This window comes from Notamacropus eugenii, chromosome 4, assembly GCF_028372415.1.
Source record: "Notamacropus eugenii isolate mMacEug1 chromosome 4, mMacEug1.pri_v2, whole genome shotgun sequence".
In the NCBI taxonomy this organism is placed as follows: domain Eukaryota; kingdom Metazoa; phylum Chordata; class Mammalia; order Diprotodontia; family Macropodidae; genus Notamacropus; species Notamacropus eugenii.
The window spans coordinates 329,435,578-329,451,562 of record NC_092875.1 but is presented as its reverse complement, the minus strand read 5'-3'; the positions used below and the strand labels follow the sequence as shown (position 1 = coordinate 329,451,562).

The following is a 15,985-nucleotide window of genomic DNA, read 5'->3' as shown; positions in this document are numbered from 1 at the left end:
TCTCCCTATATTTCCAGTTTTCTTACACTTTATTCAAATCCTATTTGATCCAGTGACCTCCAGCTTCCTTGCTGTTGTACTAACTAGAATCTTCATCTTTTGGCATAGAAAAAGGAGTAGACCCGTCACTAGAATCAACTCTCTTGACTCCTAGTCCACTGATATTTCTGCTACGCCTTCAATAATATGAAAGTTTTCTCAGGTTTCTTTATTGGTTTCTAAAGTATAGTATCCTAACCAGGAATATCAACATACTTTTAGGGGGCATTTAGGGAGAAAAAGAAAACCTTCCTAATAAAATGCTACTTCTTTAAGAAAAAAGGAAGAAGTCTTTCTATTCATGCAGATGCCTTCAAGTTCTAGAGAGGACTGTTTATAAAGTAGTTCATATTGTTAGGGCCCAAGAGGATCTCTTGCAAGAAGGCCAAATATTGCCTATCATGTGAGTTTTAACTGCTGATATCCATGAATATAAGGAGTACTTGCCATGCTTGAGAGGTCATAGCTCTGATGCTGTTTCCTCTTCTGAGCATTCTAAGTCCCTCTCCTAAAGTTAAAATGAATCCTTATCTGCTGTCTCAGGGCTCTAAGACCTTTAGAAACATGACTTGAAGATAAGTGTCACTTGTCCAAGGTCATACTAAAGTTAGCTGGAAGCTAATTTCCAAGTTACTTTTGGGTCTGTATCCTATGATACAACCTTTTTCTACACCTTCATTGGATTTAGCAAAGTGTTCTGCACATAGTAGGTGCTCAGTAAAAGTTTGTTGAATTGAATGGAGTTATTACTTGCCTTTTAGGGAGAATGTTAATCCTAGATGATAGGATTATAGGTCTAGATCTGAAAGGGACCTAAGGAAAGAACTAACTCCTTAGGCTTGACACTGATCCACAGGGTCAGTGTCATTTCCATTAATCTATATATTCCCATTTCATTCCCTTTAATTTCTGAGACTCCTTGTGCATGGTTTAGCTAAGAATTCATAAACACTAGGGACCTTACATTCAGCATCCCGTCACTGGATACCATGCAGCTATTTTAGGGGAATCTCAGTGGTCCCATTTTGTATATTTGCAGAATTCAGGTCCTAAATTTCATTGAATTATAATCCTCACTGTTGCATCACAGTAAAGTTATGCTGTGAAAATTATTTCCTTTTGATGTTTGACAGATTTTCATGGGTTGCCATGCCACGCTCTAGGACACACAGCATGGGTGGATGAGTTGGGATTAGAGCTGAACAAGAAGAGGAGAGAGGGCTGGATTGCCTTTACAAAATGGTAAAGCTCCTTTAATGACCCTAAGCTTCTAGGAAATCCATCCTTAAGAAAAAAAAAAAATTCCAGCTTTTCATTGGTCTTGCTATATGCCAGTGAAATGTGATATAATGTAGTATAGTGAAAAAAAGTAGAAATGAATATCACCCAAAAGGGAGCAGAAAGTCTAATAAGTGTAAGTAGACTTCAACATCAGAGACGACTGAGGAACCAATGCCGAGAGAGTAAAGGCAGAAAAAGTGCTTCACTGGGACTCTTTTCTATGTTAAGAGAAAACTGAAAAGGTCTTCAGCACATTGAGTAGACCTACCGTGGTGAATTTATAGGAGGGTAAGGGCAAGAGACACAGAGTAGGCACTGACGATGCATTTGAATATTTGAGTTTCAGCAATAGTTGTTGTTGTGAGTTCATTGGAGTTTATCTTACCAGTATTGTGAGTTGCTAAAAAAAAATGGCATTGAAAATAATACTTTTAAAGTCAATTTTGCATTTCTTTTCTCACTTAAACCCTTAATCACCCAAACTGAAGGCAGAGCAGATATTATTATACCTGTTTGGCAGATGAGGAACCTGGGGCAAAGAGAGATTAAAATGCTTGCCCAGGGTCACATAGCAAGTTAATGTAGACATAGAGTGACTAGAACCACTAGAGTATCTGAACCCTGGATTTTTTCTGTTGCATCTCTGAAAAGTATACTTGAAGATCCTATACCCCTTTTTACATATTCACAAAACACACACAAATACACATACACACAACTGTTGTGCATACTGATCCATCACCAACATGACACTCCTAAAATACACATGATCTTTCTATTATTACTCAGAAATACTGGGTTGTGAATTTAATGGAATGCTGGTACTGGAGTCAGGAAGGACTGGGGTTAGAATCCTGCCTCTGACACTGAATATTGATGTGACTATAGACAAGTCATGTCACTTCCCTGAGCCTCACTTTCCTCATATATCAAATTAGAATCATAATTTGTATAGTACTTAGGTCGCATGATGGTGTGGGTCAAAATGAGACAATAGTGTGCTAAATAAATACCAGCTATTATTGTAACTCCCAATGAATGGAGGTGAGTATTAGGTCTTCTAACTGAGAGTAGCTTAAATCATTTCAGGAGTCCCTAGAGTCAGAGATAGGATTCTCAATGCACAGTTATATTCCTTCCTCCTCTCACCTAACATACCCTCCTGGGTCAAGATCACTACAGTGTTATATATGTGACTATCTCCACTTGAGTGTTTCTTGATGCTGAGATATCTTAATTTCTTAAAGTTTTTATCAGGTTCTCTTAGTTGTTCAATTTAATCAGCATTTACTAAGTACCTACTAAATGCAAGGTACTGTTTGAAGCTCATACAGTGATGATTAAAACCCAGATCCTGCCTCAGAGGAGTTTATGGGGTGGTAGTGTTGGGGAGAGGGGTAGGCAGCGCATAGCACATGCATAAATATTCTACAGATATATTTCATCAATATTATCTTTTTTCAAGCTTAATATTGGCCTTCTTATTGACCCTGTGACTCATAAAGGAAGAGGTGATGATATTGGGGGTGGGGAGAGAATCTAATTTAACAGATGATCTGCTACACAACCTTTAAAAGAGCCATTTTCCACGCCATAGCTGCTAACCGTTAACCTTTCCAGTCCTACATGTCTATAAAGTCATTAATGTAGTGTATACAGGGGACACCATCTGTCCACTGGAAATGATCTGTTTTATATGGGGCATGTGCTCTTTCCTATTCACCTCTTGGTTTCTTCCTGGTGAAATAAAGTAGACAATTCATAGATGCTCCAGGCTGAGGTAAAATCAGCAAGTTTTGTACCCCAGAAATAACCTGATTACACTGTGCTTACTACTTTAACTAGTTGCAGACCTTTCTTTGCTCTTGACTGTCCATGGTCTAGGCAACTGGGTCTCTGCATACTGTAAGACCTTTATGTCCAAAATTATAACTCTGAAGAGTCTCTCCAGCATTGTTTTCTTTTAGGGAGTAATGTCTCTGTGTCAATTTCCTTAATTACTTTTACCTAGTGATGATTAATAAAACAGAACCACTACTTTGTGGGGAGCCTAACTTCTTTTGTTTTCCTTCATACTCATCTAGAATTATAGGCTTGCCAGAGAATCATTTAGAATTTGTTCACAGGGTGCTGGGTGAGGAGGCCAGTTCCCTTCAAGAGGCTTTGTCCTGGTGACTTTTGTACTTTTGAGAATTGTTACATGTTTGCCAAATGGAAGTCCTAGCAATACAAGTTTTACAAAATGTTCAGTCACCTTCTCTAAGCAGAAAAAAGATTTGTACTGTTGAAGGGAATCCTTCCAGGAATTTTCCCTGTGCACTACTATGGGATCTAAACTTACCTCAGTCTTCCCAAGGGGAATGACTTCTCCTCCTCATCTCAGGTACTGCAAGCCATAGGGCTCTTCCTTTTTTTGAATTCACATAGTACTTATCAGATGTAACACTCATCATCTGTCAGCCAGCAATGATATAATGAACAGAACCCTTGATTTGCATCTAGAAATCTTAAGATCACTTCCCAGTTGGTACTGGTGTAACTTTGGAAAAGCCACTTCATCTCTTTGGATGTCAATTTTCCCATATGTAAAATGAGGAGGCTGGAAGGTGTGGAGAACCTGCAGCCTCGAAGTCACATGTAACCCACTTGGTCCTCAAGTGCAGCCCTTTTTACTGAATTCAAACTTCAGAGAAAAAATCCCCTTAATAAAAGGATCTGTTCTATAAAACTTGGACTCAGTCAAAAGGCTGTACCTGAGGACCTAGAAGGCCACATGTGACCTTGAGACCAAAGGTCCCCTACCCCTGGGATGATCTCTAAGGCTTTATGAGCATCCCCTTCTCTTACACCTCAGAAGTCATCAGGGAGCATCTGGCTGTGACTGCAATCAGGGGAAGAGGAGGCCCCAGTGTTAGGGGCACAGTCCAATCTTCCATTCTCCCATGATATGCCAGAATGTTCTTTGGAGTCGATTTGAAGAACAAGAGATAAAGCAAGTTTTAAGGAGAGAACATACCATACACGGTAAGGGGCAATATTTGCTTGCGTTGAGACTTACACCCTCAGGAGTTAGGACAGAGGGGCCTGATCTTTTGAATATGCCGCTAGGTTATATACAGCAGGCCATTAAAGTATGTTAACAATTGTATCAGCTCTGTTCAAAACTCAGCTCTTTTGTATATAAACATGGTGAAGTTCTGTAAGCCGTGAGTGTCCAGGCTCTTGACATGGCTGAAAGGGGAGGGTGTATAGCAGTTCAAAACTTTGCAGCAGCAGCACCTCCCCTAATGGATTTCTATTGACTTTAGTTACATCAGGAGCTAAATATAACCCTTCAGCAACAGACTCAGGATTGCATCTAATAGCCAGGACGGAATGTGCTCTTCAGATGGGCAGATTTCTTAGGTTGTTTCTCCACAGATGCCCCTTCAACATTAATGCCTCCTCTTGTCCTTTTTCTCCCTCCTTTTCTCTCTGCCTCCCTGTTTTCCTTGCTTTCCTTCTTCTCTCACTCCCAGATGTGTTTTTTTTTCACCTCCCTCCCCATTTCTCGATCTGTTTCCTCATCTGAACAGTGAAAAGGATCCGACTTCTTGAATGATTGTCCTTTTTTCTTTTTCTTTATCTGCTCTTAGCTTTCTTTCCCTGTTTTTTCTCTACCTTCTTTCCCCTCCTTTTTAATTCTTCTTCCCCTCCTTTTCAAAGTGTCCTTTACTGCTAATTACCAGATAGTTTGAATTTTCAGAAAAAAAGTTTCTTTGAATTTGAGGCTTGCCTCCCCACATAAAAGTAGGAGAGTCTTTTAGCAGGGATGGATGTTAATTTCTAAATTGGTTGGGTAACGGTAAGGGAGAGAGTTGAGAAATCATATTATGACAGCAAATAATTTTTTTTTAAACCTTGTCTTTTTTCCTCTTCTAAATCAATGATACTGACAAAAAAGAGAGAGAGAATGGATCTGCAATCTGCTTTAGCAATGTGTAGACTGGGAAATAAAATGCTTGCAATCATCATTGCCATCTTTATAAATCTACCCAGTTGCCCAGAGTGTGAGATTATAAGGAGACAAGTCATTACCAAGAATGCTGATACACCTGAATCAAATTAAAAAGAAGAGCTAGTGTAGACACTTTGGGACCAACTATTCCTTTTAGAGTGAATGTCACTGTGCAAATGTTTGTTTATGTGTGCATAAAGATGATAGTCTCATTCAGGGAATATATTAAGCAAAAGAACAAAGCTGGTTAGTACCATTGAAGCCCACATGGCAGAGTTTTTTAATATACTGGTTTAAGTTCATATGTACTTCACTTTATGAAATAATTGTGGATTGTTTTTTTTGGGGTGGGGACAGTGTAGGGCAGGAGGAAAGGAGCCCAGATCTATGTGAAGGCAACTCTGAGTAGAGAAACTCTGTCTGCTGATACACATGGGAAAAGATGTGGGTGGGGGAAGGAACAAACACTGTATTAAGGACCAGCTTATGTGTCAGGCACAGTACTTTACAAATGTTATCTCACTTGATCCTAACAAAAAACCTGGGAACTAGGTACTATTATTATCATCTCCATTTTATAGTTGAGGAAATGTGTAAGCTGAGACATACCTACCCAAAGTCACACAGCTAGTAAGTATCTGAAACTGGATTTGAACTCAGATCTTCCTGACTCGAAGCCTCTTCCATATTCACTATGCCATCTCAATGCTCCTTGTTCTGTGTTTACTATATCACACTCCCTCTCAAGATAAAGCTGTTGTAAAAGCAAAGATGTATAAAATCAATTTTAATAATGTTCACATGTTGAAAACAATAGGAATACTATTTAATGGAAAATTTTGACATATCCTTTTATGAAACAAGTAACAGACTTATAATTTAACTGTTTGGATGAGTTAGAGTTCCCATATAACAAATTTTCATAAAATTGAAATCCCTATTCCATTGCTGGAGCTCAAAGCATTTTAGTCATTCATTCTGTTACCCCATGAGGGGAGTTGCTGAAGGGAAGAAGAAATCTGAAACCCAGTAACATTGATCATCTAGCAAAAAGTTCACAGGAGACAACATGTTAGAGTTGGAAATGTGGAGATCATCTTGTTCAGTGTGCTGCTCATTTTAAAGATGAGGAAATTGAGGCCCAGAGAGGCCATAGAATCATACATTTAGAGCAGAAAGGGACTTCTCCCTTCTCTGAACTCCTGATTTCTTTCTAGTCTACTCCACGTAACTTAGCACCAGATTGTATACTTAATTGTATCAGCAATATATGCCTTATATCCCAAGCTAATTAGTAAGCTTATTGAAGGCAGGAACTGCATCAGAGCTTTGAAATCTTTCCCAGCTCCACAACTATGTATTTGTTCCCCCTAGGGTTTAGGAAAGTTGAACTCTGTTCATACATCATACATTATAGCCTCATAGATCTAGAAGAGACCTAAGAGGCTTACTTAGTTGAGCTACTTTATTTGACAGATGAGTAAACTGAGGACCACAGAGTCAAAGTCCAGTAGGAGTTGTCTAAGCTCACTTAGGAAATTGGTGGCAAAGGTAGGACAATAGTACAGGTCATGAGAAGAAAAGTTTGATGCTCTTTTTGCCATCATGTTGCTTTGATTCACCAAGTATTTATCATCTAACTACAAGATAGTGATAATTTTCAGAGAAATTGGATTTATATCTTAGAATGTAGCTCTGTTAATATGGTTAATACAAGGAAAAGAGAAGACACATTCCTGTCCACAAACTTACACTGTAATGAAGAAGAGACACCATGTGGAAGTTAAAGAAATGATATAAGGTAGGTTATGATTAAGATATGCATTCATACATGGGTGTTTATGCATATATGTGCATACGTGTGTATTCATATGATTGGTAGAAGAAGCAACGTGATAGGGTAGACAGAATACTCTAAAATTGTCTGTGTGTTTGTGAGAACATTTGTATATCTATGGTTCCATAAGAGACAATATGGAATTGTTGACAGAGGATCAATCTTAGAGTCAGAAAGTTCCGTGTTCAAGCACTACCTTTGACACATATCAGGGTTGTCACTCTGGACAGTCACTTAATGTCTGAGGGGTTGCAGAAAAGTCTCTAAGACTGAATTACTGAGTAGTGACCTGATTTGCTGTAGTGGAAAGAGTTACTAGCAGTGATAAAACCACAGTCTCCCCCACCCCAAAAAGAAAAGGAGTAAGGGGGGAGGGGAAGAGAGAAAGAGTATATAAACAAACACATGCTTACAAAATACAGTTATATGAAAATGCAGCATACATATACATGCACACACGTCTGAACGTTGAAAAAAATGTGGGCATATACATTAGGGCAAACAAACACTCCTATCCTCATATAGTAGGAATTATTCTGACCTGTTACTCTCATTCTCTAAGAGCAAACTGAAGTTTCTGAAACTTCCCAGCAGTACTGAGGTGGTAGCATGGTCAGCTGTGTGGCTCAATAGATAGAGTGCTGGTCCTGCAGTGAGGAAGACCCATCTTTATGAGTTCAAATCTGGCCTCAGAAGCTTACTAGCTGTATGACCCTAGGCAAATCACTTAACTCAGTTTCCTCATCTGCAAAATGAGTTGGAGAAGAACATATCCAACCACTCTGTTATTTGTGCCAAGAAAACCCCAAATGGGGTCATGACTAAACAATAAAGTACTGAAATAGAACTCCACCCTCTGTTCCAGTTCAAGCTGAGATCCTGAGAGAAGTTGGTGGCATGAACACCTGAGATGATTGTGTCTTGGTTCTCGTCTTGACATTGTCTGGGAAAAGTACCTCGAAAACTGTGTCCAGACCTCTACTTCCTTCTCAGCCTTCCCTTTGTATTTTTTTTCTTTTGCTAAATTAAGATGTGAAAATATAAGCTTGTTTTAAAATAAGAAGATACTTTTTTGTGGTGGAGGAAAATAGTAATCCCTGACTAAATAAAAGAAGTGTGAGTGAAGGGGAGGGGAGGGATCTCGGTGGAGAGGGGTGAACCTTTTTTTTGAGAGTGATCCAGTAAGAGTATGGATAGAATCATCTGCTGTCCAGCATTATTTTTTGTTGAACCCTCTGATTCTTCCTTCTGCTTTGGGGTGAGCATTCCTGCCTCATTCTTCCTTGCTGTGAAGGATAATTAGTTTACTTTTAGGAATGATTACAAAAATCTCTTTTCCCCTGGTCTCATATTTATATCCTCTGTCTGAGTAACACTCGTTTGATTTGCCTTGCTTATTGAAGTGTTGCTCTAAGAGTGTATGTGTGTTTGTGTTTCAGAAATAACACTGAGAAAAAGCCCACATATATCTATCTATAGTTTTGGGGATCTTTGGATTTCCTTACCTTTGTGAATAATAGTAGCACTTCAGTTCAACATCGACAGGAATACTTGTATGGTTTCTTTTACCCAGGTGGTGCTGTGCCCAATATGGATAACTTCTCTTTCTGCTGGAGTATTTGCAGTTGTGAAACATTGAATCATTGGATGTTTGAGCTGGAAAAGACACTCTTAGGGCTCATCTAATCCAACACTTTTATGGGAGAGGAAACTGAGACCCAGAAAGAGAATGTGTTTGCTCAGGGCCATTCAGCTAGTTACTGGAGTAAAGGGTGTTTCTTTCTGCCTCATCAAATGCTACACATCAGTCAATCAACAAGCATGTATTAATTGCCTTCTATGTGGCAGGCACTGTGCTAAACTCTGGGATACAGATCCAAAAAAGTGAAATAATCCTTGTCCTCTAGAAGGCTCAAGTTCCCCAAACAGTCTTCTCTGCTAGTCTGTGCTGCTCTCCAGTACCAGGCATGGCTAGCACTTAATTTCTCTTTTTTCACAAATAGTTTGGCTTATTTCCCCCTATTCTCCAAGGAATTCAAGGAAAGAAGTAATGCCTTCTAGTACCCTTATCTCCCACAGTACTTAGCATAGAGCTACTTCTTAACATACACATAAGAAGGCTGTATTGTACACCTTAAAGCCAGTTCACGTTAGCCCTGATGCCTTTATTGGTGGGAATATCTCTTTGATTGAGTTACAATATCAACCACCCAACCAAGTGTAAAGTAAGTGTGAACAAATCCTTAATGAAGTTTGGAGGAGGGAAGTACTATCAACCATCAGATGCAATACATAGTATATGCATTGAGATCAGTGAAAGAATTATCAGAGAAGAACTAATAGCATCAAGGCAGTCAAGCATTGAGAGTGTCTTGAGGTGGTAGACCGCTTGCACCTGTATCAGAAGGCATCAAAGGGTAAGGGATGAGGCAAGAGGGATCTCATATACTCTCCCCCTCCCTGCACTCTCTCAACTTTTTCCATATTATTGAATGACTAGCAACAAAAAATTCATCAAGCCAAAAAAAAAAGATGGAGAAGAAAAACCAGGAACATAGAGGAAAAACATCTTCAGGGAGCATGCCTGCTTCAGTGAAGGAAGAAATACAGTTATGACCATTGTATAGCCCTGAGCCTCCAGATCCTAACAGAGAGCTGCATTTAAGGGGAACTTCACTAGGACTCCACTGAAGGAGAAAAGGACCTCCATCAAACAGGAGCTGTGAGCTATTATGTGTACTCTAAACTTTAACTCACTGTCCCTTCGATTCTGCATATACTTGTGGTAGGGGGTATTCTTGATTTGGAGCTTTGAACCCAACTGTTCTTATAACACCTTAGTAAAAACTCCTATCCAGAAGCTTATTAAGTATGACTGAGTAATTGATAATCAGTGTAGAGAACACAAGGAGGTACTCGTGAGTGACAGTAGTAGAATACCACCCATAACCTTTCAGGGTTTACTCCTATAACCTGAAGGGGAACAAAAGTTACTTGTCTTGAGCAAGTGCTAGCGGACATTGGGAGAATGAGCTAAGAGGAGCTGCTGCCCACACGTACTGATTGAGAATTAGTACAGCACATACTAGATAGAAAAGAAATGTTTAATGAGCCTTCCCACCCCGAACTTTTGCTTTCTTTTATAACGTATTTGTATTTTTCATATTTAAAGTATGTTTCCTTTTCCTTCCTAAGCCTCTTCCCTGTGAAGATAATTTTTAGGATCTAAAGCACTGAGAAATGTGTTAAGTGTATTTTACTTTTTTTAGATCTACTGTTTTAAAATAACCACCCACCCAAATCGAGGCATTTCCCTTCATTCCAGTGTGTGTTGGCTTTGTTTTGCTTTTCTAAGTTTCAGGCCAAGAGTACTGATGTTTTCATTTTGATAGCCAAACTAAACCACTAATGTTAATGTTATATATTCTCTGGGACCCAGTCAACATCTTATCATTTTCTATTTATTTACTCCAGGCATCATGCCTCCTTACTTAAATTATCAGTCATTCCTGATGTCTAAGAAGGGGTGGGGGAGGAGGGACATTCAAGTTGAGGGGCCCTCTTAGAATTCCACAACTGTTGCAATTAAGAGTGGTTGTGTTGCTCCTGCAGCCTAGCACTCATCTGACCTTGGGGACCCTGCATCAGGAGCTGTCACAAGGATAGATGGGAGCTTGTTCCTGAGTATTAGGAAAGATCACACTTTTCTCTCCAAGTGATCACAGATTCATTTGGTTGCTCTCAATTTAGTAGTGAATTGGAGAAAGTGGCCCATTTAGTCAACTATAGTAGTAGCTATGGTAGCAACACCATTTCTGGATAACCTTGATCAATGTAGTGGAAGAGCGAAGAGATCAGAAGAGATCAGAGGAACTGGGTTTAAATCCTAACTTAGCTATCAAGTCTAGCTAACTTAGCTGTCATCTTTGTGACTTTGTCAAGTCATTTCCCTCCTCTAGGCCTCACTATCCTCAGGTGTAAAATGTGAGAATTGAACTAACTGAAATCAAACCCCTATGGACCATTCCAACTGAAATAAATCAGTGAAATTCTAGTGATACACTTGTGCTTCATTCAGATTAGTTAAATTCATTAAACATTTATTAAATACCTACTGTATGCCATGCACTGTGCGATGTATTGGGGAAAAAATGACAAAAATCAAGGTTATCTTCTATGGGAAATGTCCTATAGAAATCAATTTTGTATATTTCCTAAGGGCATGACTCTTTCTTGTTGGTTATTCTTTGGTGTTCATGCTCAGCACCAAAAATGCTTGTCAAAACTCAGGGCCAGTTCATTTTAAATTAGTTATGCTTTTTGAAGGATAATAGTGGCACCACTAATACAAAAGAAGTGGAAACCTCCAAGTTGTTTGAAACTTTGGTGTGGCCTCTGAACAAGTCCATGACTATGGTTATGGTACTATGTCAGCGAGAAAACAATGTGGGCTGAGATAGTTAGTGAAAGTTGCCTGATGTCATGAGGAAATGGAGGATCCATCAAACAAAGGCAAAGATTTTGTTTTAAGACTCAGTTCATGTGGGATCTTCACTGGGAAGTATTGGTTTCTTCTCCTCTCCCTCATTTTAGTGGGCATTTAATAAGTTCTTGTAAGCTGAAATGAATTCAGAAAAAAGTCAAAACCAAGGGAATCTTCCTGGAAGAGAATGCACTTTTCATTGGACCATGAGAGATTAGTATAATATCAATAGATGGAAGTAATAGGGAGATTATTCTAATAGCTTCAAGAACCATTTATTAAGCACTTTTTATGCAAGGTACCATGCATTCTAGGTCTAAGGAATAATATGAACAATGGACCAAAGTCCAATTTTGGCAGATTATGAAGGACTTGAGGGAGAATAGATAGTATGAGATAAGATTTGAAAATCAGATTGAAGACAGGCTGAGGCCATCAACTGCTATAGATGCTCTATGGAACATATTCCCTTAGTCATTTTGCTTTATTGGAAATCACTATAATGAACTATATGATTCCTCATATGACAAAAGAATTCTTAGATGAAGGAAAAACTCTACCTCTTCATTTCTCTAAATTATGAGTTTCCTATATCCTTCCTGTCACAGATAGGATAAGGAAGGGGCTGGGGTGAAGGCAGAGAAACTGAAAAATGAAGTACTAGGTGCCATCTCCCATTGAAGGTCAGTTGAAAATGAACACAAAGCATCTCTGAAGTGATGTAAGTCAGTGGGAAAATAGGGTTCTTTCTATAAAAATGAAAATGCATGAAATTGTCTAGGAACACACCTGCTCCATTGTTGGCATGGCTGTCTCCTTATAGTACTGAGTGAATCTTCTTTTCCACTGGAAAAAATCTCATTGACCTTGTCCATTCCAGTTGGCCTTAATCTTCTTCCCTTCACCCCCTCCATGTCCCCAGCACCCATATCTTTCCCTTTTCCCCTCCTCTTTTTCCCCTCTACCTTACCCCTTTCTCCTCTGTTTTCCTCTCCCTGCCCCCTTTTCCCTTTTTCTCCTCTCTCTTTTTCTTTCACTTCCTTTCTTTTCCTGTTTGAGACTTAGGAAATTAACATAAAGTGTGATGTCATTGAAGAATGGAGACTTGTGTTCTAGTTGTATCTCTGTCACAAACTGTGTAACTTTGGGCAAATTACTTCCTCTCTTGTAATTTAATCATTCTTTGAGCCATACACCTATTGATTCATTAGGTAATATGCTAGACTTCATTTAGGAAACGAGTTCAGATCATATTTCAGACATTTTATAACTTATTACTATGAACAAATCCACTTGACTCCATCTTGTTATCTGTAAAATGAAGACAACAGTACTAGCATTATTGACTCATCAGGTTGGTCTGTTACTATATGAAGAAAGCACTGGGAGCTTCTAGATTATAATAAACTCTATAAAAAGGAAGAATTGTCTTAATTATATTTGTATCTCCTCCAGTGTCTTTATACATTTTAAAGCACTTAAACTATTTTGTGTTTCTTATACCCTTTTGGACCAGACCCATTCTTAGAATAATATTTTTAAATATATAAAACACATCAGATTACAAAGAAAGTCAATGATAGTGAAATACAATTATCAAAAATAGTTGGTTTTTTTTTTATGACATTGCAGATCCCAGGTTAAGAACTCCTGATTTAATAGATGCATATGGAGTGGATGAATGAATGGAACAAAGATGAATAAAACATGGTCTTGTGAAATCAGGTCTTTGGGTTAGCTGATAGCTGGATATCCTTTCCAGCGCTAGTTTTCTCTGATTCTACAAACAGAATGCACAGTGGAGCTCTTCCTGATGCTAGTGAGAAGGGACAGAGCTAACATGTTTGTGATAATCTGTGTTCTCTTTAATATGTTTGGGGGGAGCATGACTTAGCCTATGTAAGATCTGCTTTTATTTTATTAGTTTCAGTGGATAACTGGAATAGAATAAAATAGCTAATATTCATGTAGCATTTTGTGGTTACACAGCTTATTGCATATATTAATTTTCATTTGATCTTCATAAGAACATGATGGGGATAGGTAGGATAATTATTATGACTACTTTGCAGATGAGTAAACTGAAGGCCACAGAGATTAAATGAATTGCCTAAGGCTACATATCTACTAAATGGTGGGCCCAGAAATCTTGGGTTTAAATCTTGCCTCTGCTATTTAATATCTTGTGTGGTTTGGGGCAAATTATTTACCATCCCTGGACTTCAGTTCCTCTGTATTCCTCTGCAGAATAAAGCAATAGGAAAGAATGAATGTGAAAGTCCCTTTCCATCTCTAAATCCTATGAGGCTTTTGTTTTCTAGAATGACACAGTCCAGTGGCATCGTAGTGATCCCCTCTAATCAGAAGGCTGTGAAATTTGGGATTAGAATTTAGAAATGGTAGTAGTGTGTGTGTGTGTGTGTGTGTGTGTGTGTGTGTGTGTGTGTGTATGTGTGTGTTTTACAAATTTCACTTGATTTGTATGGAATCAAGTTAGCCTTGACAGCATCCAGTCCCCCTTCCCCAGACGGAATTATGAAGAATGCCGACATGGATGATTGTAGAGAATGCCAGTTGGTGTCTATTATTGTCCTCTTTTTTCTATTTACCAATTCAGTTCAACTGATATCCCTTAAGCACCTACTAAGTGCAAGTAGTTCCAGGAGAAGATGTTGACTATTTAAATATTTGTGGGCTAGCCAGTTGTTTGTGTTGGTTTACAAAGTTGGCTTAAGATTTCTTTGAAGTGCAAAATTATTTTCCCTCCTTCCACCCTGTTTGAGTGCTTCTCTCAAGTGCTTCTTCCCTAAAGGCTGTGGAGTAGAGTCTACTTTATCAAGCAGAGCAGGTGTTTAGGGAATAAAATGCTCAACATGTCTGCTGAATACATTGTGAAGTGATAGACCCTATGGAATAATGGAGCTGGAAAGCTACTCTTACAAAAAAAAGATTTCTGCCAGAGTTGCAAATAAAACCTTTGCACTGACATGGTATGTCAGCCTCTGGACCCTAAGTATATTTCTAGGCATTTTGTTTTTTTTCTTCCCTACTAACATGAACAAAATTAAAGCAAGTAGGTGGCTTGTGTCCCCACACAGCTTGAAAATCATCCTCTGCTCCCTCCGTGTTTCTCAGAAAGGCCTCCAGTCACAATTTGTCAGCTTGCTGTTCCTGATAGAGATGTGCATTCTTGGGATGGCAGGCCCAAGTACCAGCAGGAAGAGCAAACTGGTCTGCTTTTCATGCTCTACAGCCCTGGCATGGCAGCTTCCTCTGAGCTCGACATCTGGGCGGCTCACCAAAAAACAACAACTTGATCTTCCACCATTTCAGAAATGGGCTCAGGATTATGGGAATTATTACTTCTGAGCACTGAATGAATATTGTTCCTATCCACAATTCAACAGATAGTTATTAAATACTTATTGTATGCTGAGCCTAGTGTTGATTGGGGGAAAAGCAAGAGCATCTGTGATATAGATAGATAGCAATAGTCTTGGAATCAGAAGGCTTGGGTTCAAATCCAATTGTTACTCTCTAGCTTTGTTGACGTGGGACAAACTCTTGTTTCTCTGAATCTTTTTTTTCTTCTTTTTAAAATGAGAAGGTTGCATTTGATCTCTTAGGCTCTTTCTAGTTCTAATTGTCTGCAGTTCTAAATATAGTAAGTTGCTCCTTTCATTCAAGGCATTTATGATTGTTTTTGCATACAAAACTCTTAAAAACATAGCTATTCTAGAACTGGGATGCACCTAAGAGAAGAATCCAGCCCATTAATTTCATGGTTCTTGGTTGGTGTGATGCACTTTTATATGAGATTCCAGTGATCGAGTTGTCTAGATTCTTCAGACCCCTCAACCCATCTGGCAAGGTAGTCCAAAGTCAGTCAGTTCTAAATCAGTTTAGCTATTCATTTCAATGCTGTATTATTCTGTACTGTGCTTTTCTTGATTACCTAATGTGTGTCAGTAAACACTGTGGGGAACATATATATAAAAGACAGTTCTTATTAAATAGGATTTTATAGTGTAATGAGAGACAAGACTAACATGTGAATCATAGGATCAAAAGCTGCAAGAAACCTCAACGTGTCTCTAATCTAATTCTCTCATATTGCAGATAAGGAAAATGAGGTTCAGAGAAGTTGTTCATGGCCTAAAAGAACCATTAGAAATAAATATTATCGATAACTTTACATATATCATATAATATATATTCTGATCAGTTTCCAAATCTATGTATATAACTTCCATGTTTGTCCTACATGTGTGTGTGTGTGTGTGTGTGTGTGTGTGTGTGTGTGTGTGTGTGTGTGTATATATATATATATATATATATATATATATAT

General features: G+C 38.6%; 1 protein-coding gene and 1 pseudogene across 5 annotated transcripts in view; both read left to right on the top strand.

Moving 5' to 3' along the window:
* The window catches only part of SETBP1 (SET binding protein 1), a 505,913-nt gene that overhangs the window by 141,040 nt on the left and 348,888 nt on the right, over positions 1–15,985 (top strand). The gene's annotated exons all lie outside the window — the stretch shown is intronic.
* LOC140501506 (V-type proton ATPase subunit S1 pseudogene) overlaps positions 1–15,985 on the top strand; it is a 29,801-nt pseudogene extending 13,816 nt beyond the window's left edge.